We start from the raw sequence: 10,821 nt of genomic DNA, 5'->3' as shown, positions 1-10,821 counted from the left end.
CCGTCACCTTTTACAGATATTGCAAACACACACTAATTATACTTTGCCTAAAGATCCACGTACATTATTGCAAACTCCTAAATCAACTGAAATTATACAAATTGAAAACGGAGATTACTGCCACTTAGGTCTCGAAAAAGCTCTTCTAAAAATTATTGAAGAACGTAAAAGATTGAATTTTGCTCTTGATAACATTCAATTATTTATAAATATTGATGGTTTACCTATATATAAGTCTTCCACAAAGAGTTTATGGCCAATATTATGTGCAGATAATATTATAAACAATGTATATGTCATTGCCTTATATTATGGTGAAGGAAAACCAAAAAATGCAAATGAGTTTTTAAAAATGTTTGTAGGTGATGCTATTGCTTTTATAAATAATGGGATTGATTATGAGGGACAGATCATAAAAGTCGAAATTAAAGCAATAATTTGTGACGCTCCTGCTAAATCATTTATTTTAAATGTAAAAGGACACACTGGATATAATAGTTGCACTAAATGCATTATTGAAGGTGATAATATAGAAGGACATATATGTTTTCTATACACATCTAATATGATGTTACGTAATGATAAAGAATTTTTTACTGGATCTTATAATCTTGATTATCAAACTGGTGACACAATTTTAAAAAATATACCAAATCTAGGCTTAGTTACAAATGTGCCACTAGATTATATGAACCTGGTATGTTTGGGTGTTATGCGTAAACTTATTATGTTATGGCTTTCAGGACCACTTAAGATAAGATTATCAAATTCAGACAAAGAACAAATTTCTAAGAAACTAATAAAGTTACGCAATTATATTCCTTCTGATTTTGCTCGAAAACCAAGATCATTAAAGTATATCAAACATTGGAAAGCCACAGAATATCGGCAATTTTTATTATATACAGGTCCTATTATATTGAAAGGAATACTACAAGAAAATGTATATTTAAATTTTCTAACATTACATGTAGCAATCACAATTCTTGCACATCCTACTTTAACATATCAAACTTCTATTATAGAATATGCAGAAAATTTATTAAAACATTTTGTAAAATCATTTCAAGTTATCTACGGTTCTAAATATATTTCACATAATATTCATAATTTATTACATCTTGCTGCAGACGTAAAACAATTTGGTGCTCTGGATAAATTTAGTGCATTTAAATTTGAGAATTATATGTCTACGTTAAAGAAATTAATTCGTAAAACTAACCAACCATTACAGCAATTAACAAGAAGATTTGCAGAAATTGAGACAATACATAATAATGAAACATTCAAAATATATTCAAATTCATACGATATGGAAAAATGTTTTACACGCTCTCATTGTGATGGTCCTATTACGAAAGATTTCATTTCTGTACAACAATATAAAATTTTTTGCAATAATCAATATTATATTAACTGTGATGATCCAAAAAATAATTGCATTTCTTTTGAAAATGGACAAATAATGTCAATTTTAAATTTCATTAAATCTAATGACAATAAAATGTATGCTATTGGCAAAGTACTTGTGTTAGTGGAAGATTTATATACACAGCCTATTTCGTCATTAACTTTAAATATTGGTATCATGTCTGAATATTCTCATCTTCAGACATGAGAGTTTGATAAAATTAGAGCAAAAATGTTGAAAATGCCTTATAAAAAAAATTATATTATATTTCCGATGTTACACACAACTGAATAATACATGTTTAATATTAATTTGCATTTGTAATTAAATAATTAAACGTAATTATAATACTCTAATATAAATTGCAAATATTATTATTATTATTATTATTATTATTATTATCGTCACATTTTTATCATATTATTTACATCATAGATTATTTATAATTTCAATGCTGATCAATTTTTATTTACAGTTATTATGGCGTATAATATTGTGGAGTTCGAAGATGGTTTACAAATTGTTCCTTCTGAATGGTTAACTGAAAATAATAAGGAATGTAAATGGCCATCATATACAAGTCAAATTAAGATAAATAAAGCAATTATGAAAAGAATATTTCCTTCTGATGATTGGCAATTATATAAAATAATCCGTATTTTTGGTAGCAGCGGTTAGTAATATAAAAAATGTATTTTATTTTTTTATCAAAAATTATATAAATTAAAATTATAATATATATGTATTAAAAGTATATATTAAAATTTAAATTTTAAGTGATATTTGATTATAAAATATATAAAAACAAAAATCTAATTTTTAATATTCAAAAATTTTATACGTTTTAGATACATATGATAAAGCTATAGACAAACTTAAATTAGCTGAACAAATATCCGATATAGATGGTGATGATGGAAATAACCTCAAAAAATCGAGATATCAACGAGCAAAAAAAAATACAAGTTCATCTCCTGATAATTCTGATACAAGCGACACAAGCATCAATAAATTAAAAACTCGCAATGATTTAGAGTTAGATAATTTTCCTAATACACCAAAAGCTTTAACAATAAATAAGAGCAAAATCTGTGAAATAAAGACACCATTAATACAAGGTGATAAGAAAATGAATCGAGTAAAAAAAATTTCAAGTTCTTCTGATAATTCAGATAGAACTGACACAAGCAATGATTTAGATGAAGCTTCTAATATATCAAACGATTTAAATAAAAGCAAAATGAACTATGAAATAAAAAAACCACTGATAAAAAATTATAAGAAAATAACTAAGCCTCCGATACAAATAAGTAATGAAAAAATAATTAATATTCAGTCTAAAAAGTCTGCAGTTACATATAGTAAATCTATAAGTTCACAAGAACATCGAACAGCAAATAAAGATGACCTTGTTCCACAAAATTCAGATACAATATCTACATCCGATACTTGTAATGCTGAGATTGATGTAGGTAAAAATATATCTGTTATTAATTTTAAATTTTTGTAAAAGCTTACCTATATATATATATATATATATTATTAAAGTTTTAACTTTTTTTATTTATATCACTGTAAACATATATTTAAAATGGTATATAATTCGTAATATTTATATAATCTGACAATGAGTAGATATACAATAATATGTGTCAATTATTTTTGCAGATTTTCATAATTTAATTATCAGGAAACTAAATGCAGTATTGTTAAATCTTACAACAATTGATGAACGTTTAATAAAGTTGGATAATCACATAAGAAAAAATGAGGAAACGGATTTAAAAAAAAATGAACATTATGATTTCGATTTGCCAGCAGATACCGTAGAACAATTACAGAGAATTGATAATCAATTAAAAAACAAATGTGTTGCTGCAGAAATGGTATATACAAAATATTATCATTTTATACTTACGATTAGAAACATTTTATTGAAATGTCTTATAAAAAGCAATATTTTGGACATATTTATTTATTTATATAATGTTAAATAATTTTAAAGAAGTTAAAAGAAAAGTAATGTTAACTTTTTTTATAAGAGATAAACAAATGTTTATTATTTTGATATTTTTAGATCATAAACTAATATTAATTAAATTATTTTATATTTTTAGACAAGACAATTGAGCTTTTTAGGAGGTAAGGATCATCATGATGTGATTTCGTACATGATGAAACATATTTTAACAAATAAATTAGCAATGGAATATAGTTGGGCTGGTGCAAAATTGAAAAATGCCTTTAAAAATCTTCGCATTACTATATGTATCATAAGTAAGTATATAAATATTTAATCACAGAAATGTTTTTATTGACATATTTTTGACACTTTATATATAGCATTCTATGCATGGTTATATTGGATGATGCTATTAGAACTCTAATATCATTATTCAATAATATGTAATCATAGGAATATAAAATAATTTTGAATAGTATATATACATATATACATATATATATATATATGAAATTAAGTCGCTTTAAATTTTTATATAATCTATAACCACACATATCTGTTTAAACTTGTTGTTAGATGCTGCGCGAACTTCAAGAACCAATTTAACAAATAAGGAAGTTGAGGATATAATTGCAAGATGGCTAATTTTAGCCAAGCAGAGATTTGACCGAGATTTGTAAGTTATATATAATATACCTCAATTTAACTATTTTATCATCTTATCTCAAACTTTTTATTTTTATAAGAAACTGATTTTAAAGAGGGTGAACACATGCACTATCTGTTCATTATTGCGTGTATTAGTTTTTTTAAATTAAATACAACATTTAAGAACTTATTGTTATTTTTGTATAGAATATTTATTGCAGAATTGACTTATTGCACCTATGTATAACAATCACATATTTCTTTTTAGGAAAAAGGAAGAACAAAAAAAGAGATGCGAAAATGAGGAGATCTAAACAAGAAAAGGACAGGTTATTAAATATAATAATTTTAATATATAATAAATAAAATATTTGAACGTTTATTATTACGTTTATTGCACAGTTTATTATTATTACGTTTATTTATAGATTTTATAGAGTTTATTTTTGCATATGTACTTTTTTTATTTTGAATGTATTAATTTCATACACAGTAATTATATATATATTTTATTATTTAAATGGTTACAGTATTAAATACATATGCATAGTTGTAAGTGCAATAAAGTAATTATTAAATATTATTTTTTAAATATAGTATAAAACGAGAAAAGTTATAATAATATATACAGTTGAATATTAAAGTAATTTAAAGTTCTAAGTATTTTAGTACTTTTATGCGTAGCTGTAGCATAAAAAATTAACAATCACTATGTTTATTTTATTAATGCCTATATATTAAAAAGTTATGCACATTTAAGTTTTCTAACAATTGTATCAATTTTTTTTCATAATTCTGATAAAGTGATAACTAGAATTTAAAAAAAATTACTTTAAAAATGATTTATTATAAGTATTAATTATATATGTTAGTGATATAGTTATTAAATATGATTAAATGATGTGATTTAACGTGAATGTGTATTAAATGATAGTTATACACCCACACACACGTACATATATAATAATATGGCTTATATTTTTTGGAACGTATATATGTATTATTTAAAAAATAAAAATGTAATTAAATAAATTACATTTATAATCTTTGAGACAAGCATATGACTACTGGCAGGATCAACCAGGGAGCTTCGTGTTCGGTTACTCGCAAGGGAGTAACTCGCGAGCGAGCCCGAAGACTCGTCGCTAGCTCTTTTTCGCGCGCGCGCGCATTCGATCCCGAAACACCGACGCGCGCGCGACACGCTCGTACGTGCCATTTTATTTGCCGCCGGTCTTGCTCAGCCGGTCGGCGACACTCTGCTGTGTTTAACGCTATTATGTAAAGCGTACGAGAGAACGACGGAGGCGAGAGTAAACCCCCGACGCCGCCGCCTCTCCTCTTCTTCCTCCTCCTCTCCGTTCAAAAATCCACAAGATCAAAATACTCGTGTTCTTATTCTCCCAAATGTTATGATGCGCGGTCTCGAGAGACCGCGCGATTCACCCTGACGCTAGATCGACGATGGCGATGCTTAGACGTCGAGGACTGTTCTGTCTGGTTCGTACGCGTTTAACCGCACACGACCAGCAATAAGATTTCGCTACGGCGTACAAAGCGAGCGGGAAGAAGCAACTCTTCCCGCAAACTCGTATCCGTGGAGTAGATGCTCGGTAAGCGCGACGATTCCGCTGCTGCGTACGAAACGAGAGGGAACCGCGCGGCCAACACACTAGAGGCGTGCGCGCCACATAAGAGCCATTCGGTCTTGCGACACCGACTCGTGGCAATGCTGTGCTCGTAATAAATAAGTGTGCGTTAATTTTGCGCGCGTTCGGCGACGAACGAGAAGAGCCGCACCGTAATCCCCGGCGAAGAGGAATACGAGACGACGCGAGAGTCGAACGTACGTTCTCGCGAGACACGCAACCTCCAAGCATGAGAAGACTTGGCGGCGGCGCGTTCTGCGACGATCGTATATTATTTTATATATTCGTGGTTTCCAAATCAAACATTTTATATAAATGTTCTCTCCGTGTCAGAGTCGCGACTCGACAAAATCCGTTCTCGACCCGTTCGGGCGATTCTTCGTTTGTCAACGTCGAGAGCGCGACACGTACAATATTAATCTCTCCTACCTCTTATAGTACCCAACCGACCGGCCAAGCGGTCGGCGACGGTACGGAGAGCGGTCGAAACACGCCGGAGTGGCGAGAGACTCGAGAAAGTACGTTTACGACTCGTCCGGACTCGCTCGACTCGTTCGACGCGCCGAGCGCGACGTATCTCTTATAGTACCCAACCGGCCGGCCAGGCGGTCGGCGACGCACGGTCCTACGCACGGCCGTATGCGAGCGCGAGCGCCGAAAGGCGCGTTCAATCGAGACATTGTCGCGGAGAGCGAACGATCGAAAAGTCCTATTGTACGATAAAATATTATCACGATAGCCGTATGGCGAATGTCAAACAACGATAATTAGCATTAATTAAGAAGGAAACAAACGAAATGCCGGGACAATAAGGTATAAGCACCGACGGTACCTCCGGGCCGGGCGGCACCTCCGGGCCGGGCGACACCTCTGGGAACCACGGCCGACCGGCGACACCTCCGGGCCGGGCGAAACCTCCGGGAACCACGGCCGACCGGCGGCACCTCCGGGCCGGGCGACACCTCCGGGAACCACGGCCGACCGGCGACACCTCCGGACCGGGCGACACATCCGGGCCGGGCGACACCTCCGGGAACCACGGCCGACCGGCGACACCTCCGGGACGGGCGGCACCTCCGGACGACCGAATGATCTCTCGAAGTCAGACGACCGCCGGCGGTACCTCCAGAACACTTAACGACGATTTACGGCGCCGCAACGAGGAGAGCTACGTAAAAACGTTTCGGACGAAAGTTACTTACTATTCGGCGCTCGCTCGACATGAGGGCGCTGTCCGATTACTAACTCGAAACGTGTCTCTCAAACCCATGTGTCGGAGACATATATTTCGAATTATTACGGATGATACGCAACACGCAAGCTGCGGTGACCGCGATTACGGTACGGAACACTCGCCCGATGCGAAATCACGCGCGCGGCAACCGAGACGGCTCGTTACGGGCGTGATTATACGTGCGGCACCACATAACGGCCGGCGTCAACTTAGGGGACGGACGGCACCTCCGGGACGGGCGACACCTCCGGACGACCGAATGATTTCACGAAGTCCGTCGCCCGCCGGCGGTACCTCCGGGGCACTTGACGGCGAGTAGCGCCGCTACGAGGAGATAATGCTACGATACGGAAATACGTTTCGGACAAAGGTTTCGTACTTTTCGACGCTCCGCACGACCGCGCGACACGATTATTACGATATCTGCTAATTCCCGGCTACCACTCGTCGGATGCACAATCTTCGAGATTCTACGACCGATACGTGGACGAATGCAGGCAGGATGCCGATAAGCGTAGCCGGAGTGTTTGCACGAATAAACTTTCCGATGCGTTCTCATTTAATTAATCTCATTTAGCTCGCTCGTTAGCGGTACAAGCGAGAACTCGGGAACAGGCGCAAGTTCACTCGCGGCGCGTTGCTTTCGCCGGCGAGCGAGAAATTTTTCCAGACTCGATAGCGGCGTGTTGCCTTTATTAGCGGGCGACACCTCCGGCGGCACGCGCCGCCCGTAATCCAAGTACGATCGCGGCGTGTTGCTTTCGTTGGCGGGCGACACCTCCGGCGGCACGCGCCGCTCGTAACCCAAGTCCGATCGCGGCGTGTTGCATTCGTTGGCGGGCGACACCTCCGGCGGCACGCGCCGCCCGTAACCCAAGTCCGATCGCGGCGTGTTGCTTTCGTTGGCGGGCGACACCTCCGGCCGCACAAGCCGCTTTTTCCAAGTTCGCTCGCGGCGTGTTGCTTTCGCCGGGCGAGCGACAAATTCTTCCAAGTTCGCTCGCGGCGTGTTGCTTTCGCCGGGCGAGCGAGAAATTCTTCCAAGTCCGTTCGCGGCGTGTTGCTATCGCCGGGCGAGCGAGGAATTCATCCAAGTCCGTTCGCGGCGTGTTGCATTCGCCGGCGAGCGAGAAATTCTTCCAAGTCCGTTCGCGGCGTGTTGCTTTCGCCGGGCGAGCGAGAAATTCTTCCAAGTCCGATCGCGGCGTGTTGCTTTCGTTGGCGGGCGACACCTCCGGCGGCACGCGCCGCCCGTAACCCAAGTCCGATCGCGGCGTGTTGCTTTCGTTGGCGGGCGACACCTCCGGCCGCACAAGCCGCTTTTTCCAAGTTCGCTCGCGGCGTGTTGCTTTCGCCGGGCGAGCGACAAATTCTTCCAAGTCCGTTCGCGGCGTGTTGCTTTCGCCGGGCGAACGAGAAATTCATCCAAGTCCGTTCGCGGCGTGTTGCTTTCGCCGGGCGAGCGAGAAATTCTTCCAAGTCCGTTCGCGGCGTGTTGCTTTCGCCGGGCGAGCGAGAAATTCTTCCAAGTCCGTTCGCGGCGTGTTGCTTTCGTTGGCGGGCGACACCTCCGGCGGCACGCGCCGCCCGTAACCCAAGTCCGATAGCGGCGTGTTGCTTTCGTTGGCGGGCGACACCTCCGGCCGCACAAGCCGCTTTTTCCAAGTTCGCTCGCGGCGTGTTGCTTTGGCCGGGCGAGCGACAAATTCTTCCAAGTTCGCTCGCGGCGTGTTGCTTTTGCCGGGCGAGACGAGAAATTCTTCCAAGTCCGTTCGCGGCGTGTTGCTTTCGCCGGGCGAGCGAGAAATTCATCCAAGTCCGTTCGCGGCGTGTTGCTTTCGCCGGGCGAGCGACAAATTCTTCCAAGTCCGTTCGCGGCGTGTTGCTTTCGTTGGCGGGCGACACCTCCGGCGGCACGCGCCGCCCGTACCCCAAGTCCGATCGCGGCGTGTTGCTTTTGTTGGCGGGCGACACCTCCGGCCGCACAAGCCGCTTTTTCCAAGTTCGCTCGCGGCGTGTTGCTTTGGCCGGGCGAGCGACAAATTCTTCCAAGTTCGCTCGCGGCGTGTTGCTTTTGCCGGGCGAGCGAGAAATTCTTCCAAGTCCGTTCGCGGCGTGTTGCTTTCGCCGGGCGAGCGAGAAATTCATCCAAGTCCGTTCGCGGCGTGTTGCTTTCGCCGGGCGAGCGACAAATTCTTCCAAGTCCGTTCGCGGCGTGTTGCTTTCGTTGGCGGGCGACACCTCCGGCGGCACGCGCCGCCCGTACCCCAAGTCCGATCGCGGCGTGTTGCTTTTGTTGGCGGGCGACACCTCCGGCCGCACAAGCCGCTCTTTCCAAGTTCGCTCGCGGCGTGTTGCTTTCGCCGGGCGAGCGACAAATTCTTCCAAGTTCGCTCGCGGCGTGTTGCTTTCGCCGGGCGAGCGAGAAATTCTTCCAAGTCCGTTCGCGGCGTGTGGCTTTCGCCGGGCGAGCGAGAAATTCATCCAAGTCCGTTCGCGGCGTGTTGCTTTCGCCGGGCGAGCGACAAATTCTTCCAAGTCCGTTCGCGGCGTGTTGCTTTCGTTGGCGGGCGACACCTCCGGCGGCACGCGCCGCCCGTAACCCAAGTCCGATCGCGGCGTGCTGCTTTCGTTGGCGGGCGACACCTCCGGCCGCACAAGCCGCTTTTTCCAAGTTCGCTCGCGGCGTGTTGCTTTCGCCGGGCGAGCGACAAATTCTTCCAAGTCCGTTCGCGGCGTGTTGCTTTAGCCGGGAGAGCAAGAAATTCTTCCAAGTACGTTCGCGGCGTGTTGCTTTCGCCGGGCGAGCGAGAAATTCTTCCAAGTCCGTTCACGGCGTGTTGCTTTTGTTGGCGGGCGACACCTCCGGCGGCACGCGCCGCCCGTACCCCAAGTCCGATCGCGGCGTGTTGCTTTTGTTGGCGGGCGACACCTCCGGCCGCACAAGCCGCTTTTTCCAAGTTCGCTCGCGGCGTGTTGCTTTCGCCGGGCGAGCGACAAATTCTTCCAAGTTCGCTCGCGGCGTGTTGCTTTCGCCGGGCGAGCGAGAAATTCTTCCAAGTCCGTTTGCGGCGTGTTGCTTTCGCCGGGCGAGCGAGAAATTCATCCAAGTCCGTTCGCGGCGTGTTGCTTTCGCCGGGCGAGCGACAAATTCTTCCAAGTTCGCTCGCGGCGTGTTGCTTTCCGTCGGGCGAGCGAGAAATTCTTCCAAGTCCGTTCGCGGCGTGTTGCTTTCGCCGGGCGAGCGAGAAATTCATCCAAGTCCGATCGCGGCGTGTTGCTTTCGCCGGACGAGCGACAAATTCTTCCAAGTCCGTCCGCGGCGTGTTGCTTTCGTTGGCGGGCGACACCTCCGGCAGCACGCGCCGCCCGTACCCCAAGTCCGATCGCGGCGTTTTGCTTTCGTTGGCGGGCGACACCTCCGGCCGCACAAGCCGCTTTTTCCAAATTCGCTCGCGGCGTGTTGCTTTCGCCGGGCGAGCGACAAATTCTTCCAAGTTCGCTCGCGGCGTGTTGCTTTCGCCGAGCGAGCGAGAAATTCTTCCAAGTCTGTTCGCGGCGTGTTGCTTTCGCCGGGCGAGCGAGAAATTCATCCAAGTCCGTTCGCGGCGTGTTGCTTTCGCCGGGCGAGCGACAAATTCTTCCAAGTTCGCTCGCGGCGTGTTGCTTTCGCCGGGCGAGCGAGAAATTCTTCCAAGTCCGTTCGCGGCGTGTTGCTTTCGCCGGGCGAGCGAGAAATTCATCCAAGTCCGTTCGCGGCGTGTTGCTTTTGCCGGGCGAGCGACAAATTCTTCAGAGTCCGTTCGTGGCGTGTTGCTTTCGTTGGCGGGCGACACCTCCGGCGGCACGCGCCGCCCGTACTCCAAGTCCGATCGCGGCGTGTTGCTTTCGTTGGCGGGCGACACCTCCAGCCGCA

Source organism: Nylanderia fulva, unplaced genomic scaffold, assembly GCF_048542155.1.
Source record: "Nylanderia fulva isolate GAGA-0341 unplaced genomic scaffold, ASM4854215v1 Scaffold1169, whole genome shotgun sequence".
Lineage (NCBI taxonomy): Eukaryota > Metazoa > Arthropoda > Insecta > Hymenoptera > Formicidae > Nylanderia > Nylanderia fulva.
Note: the sequence above shows the minus strand (reverse complement) of the source record.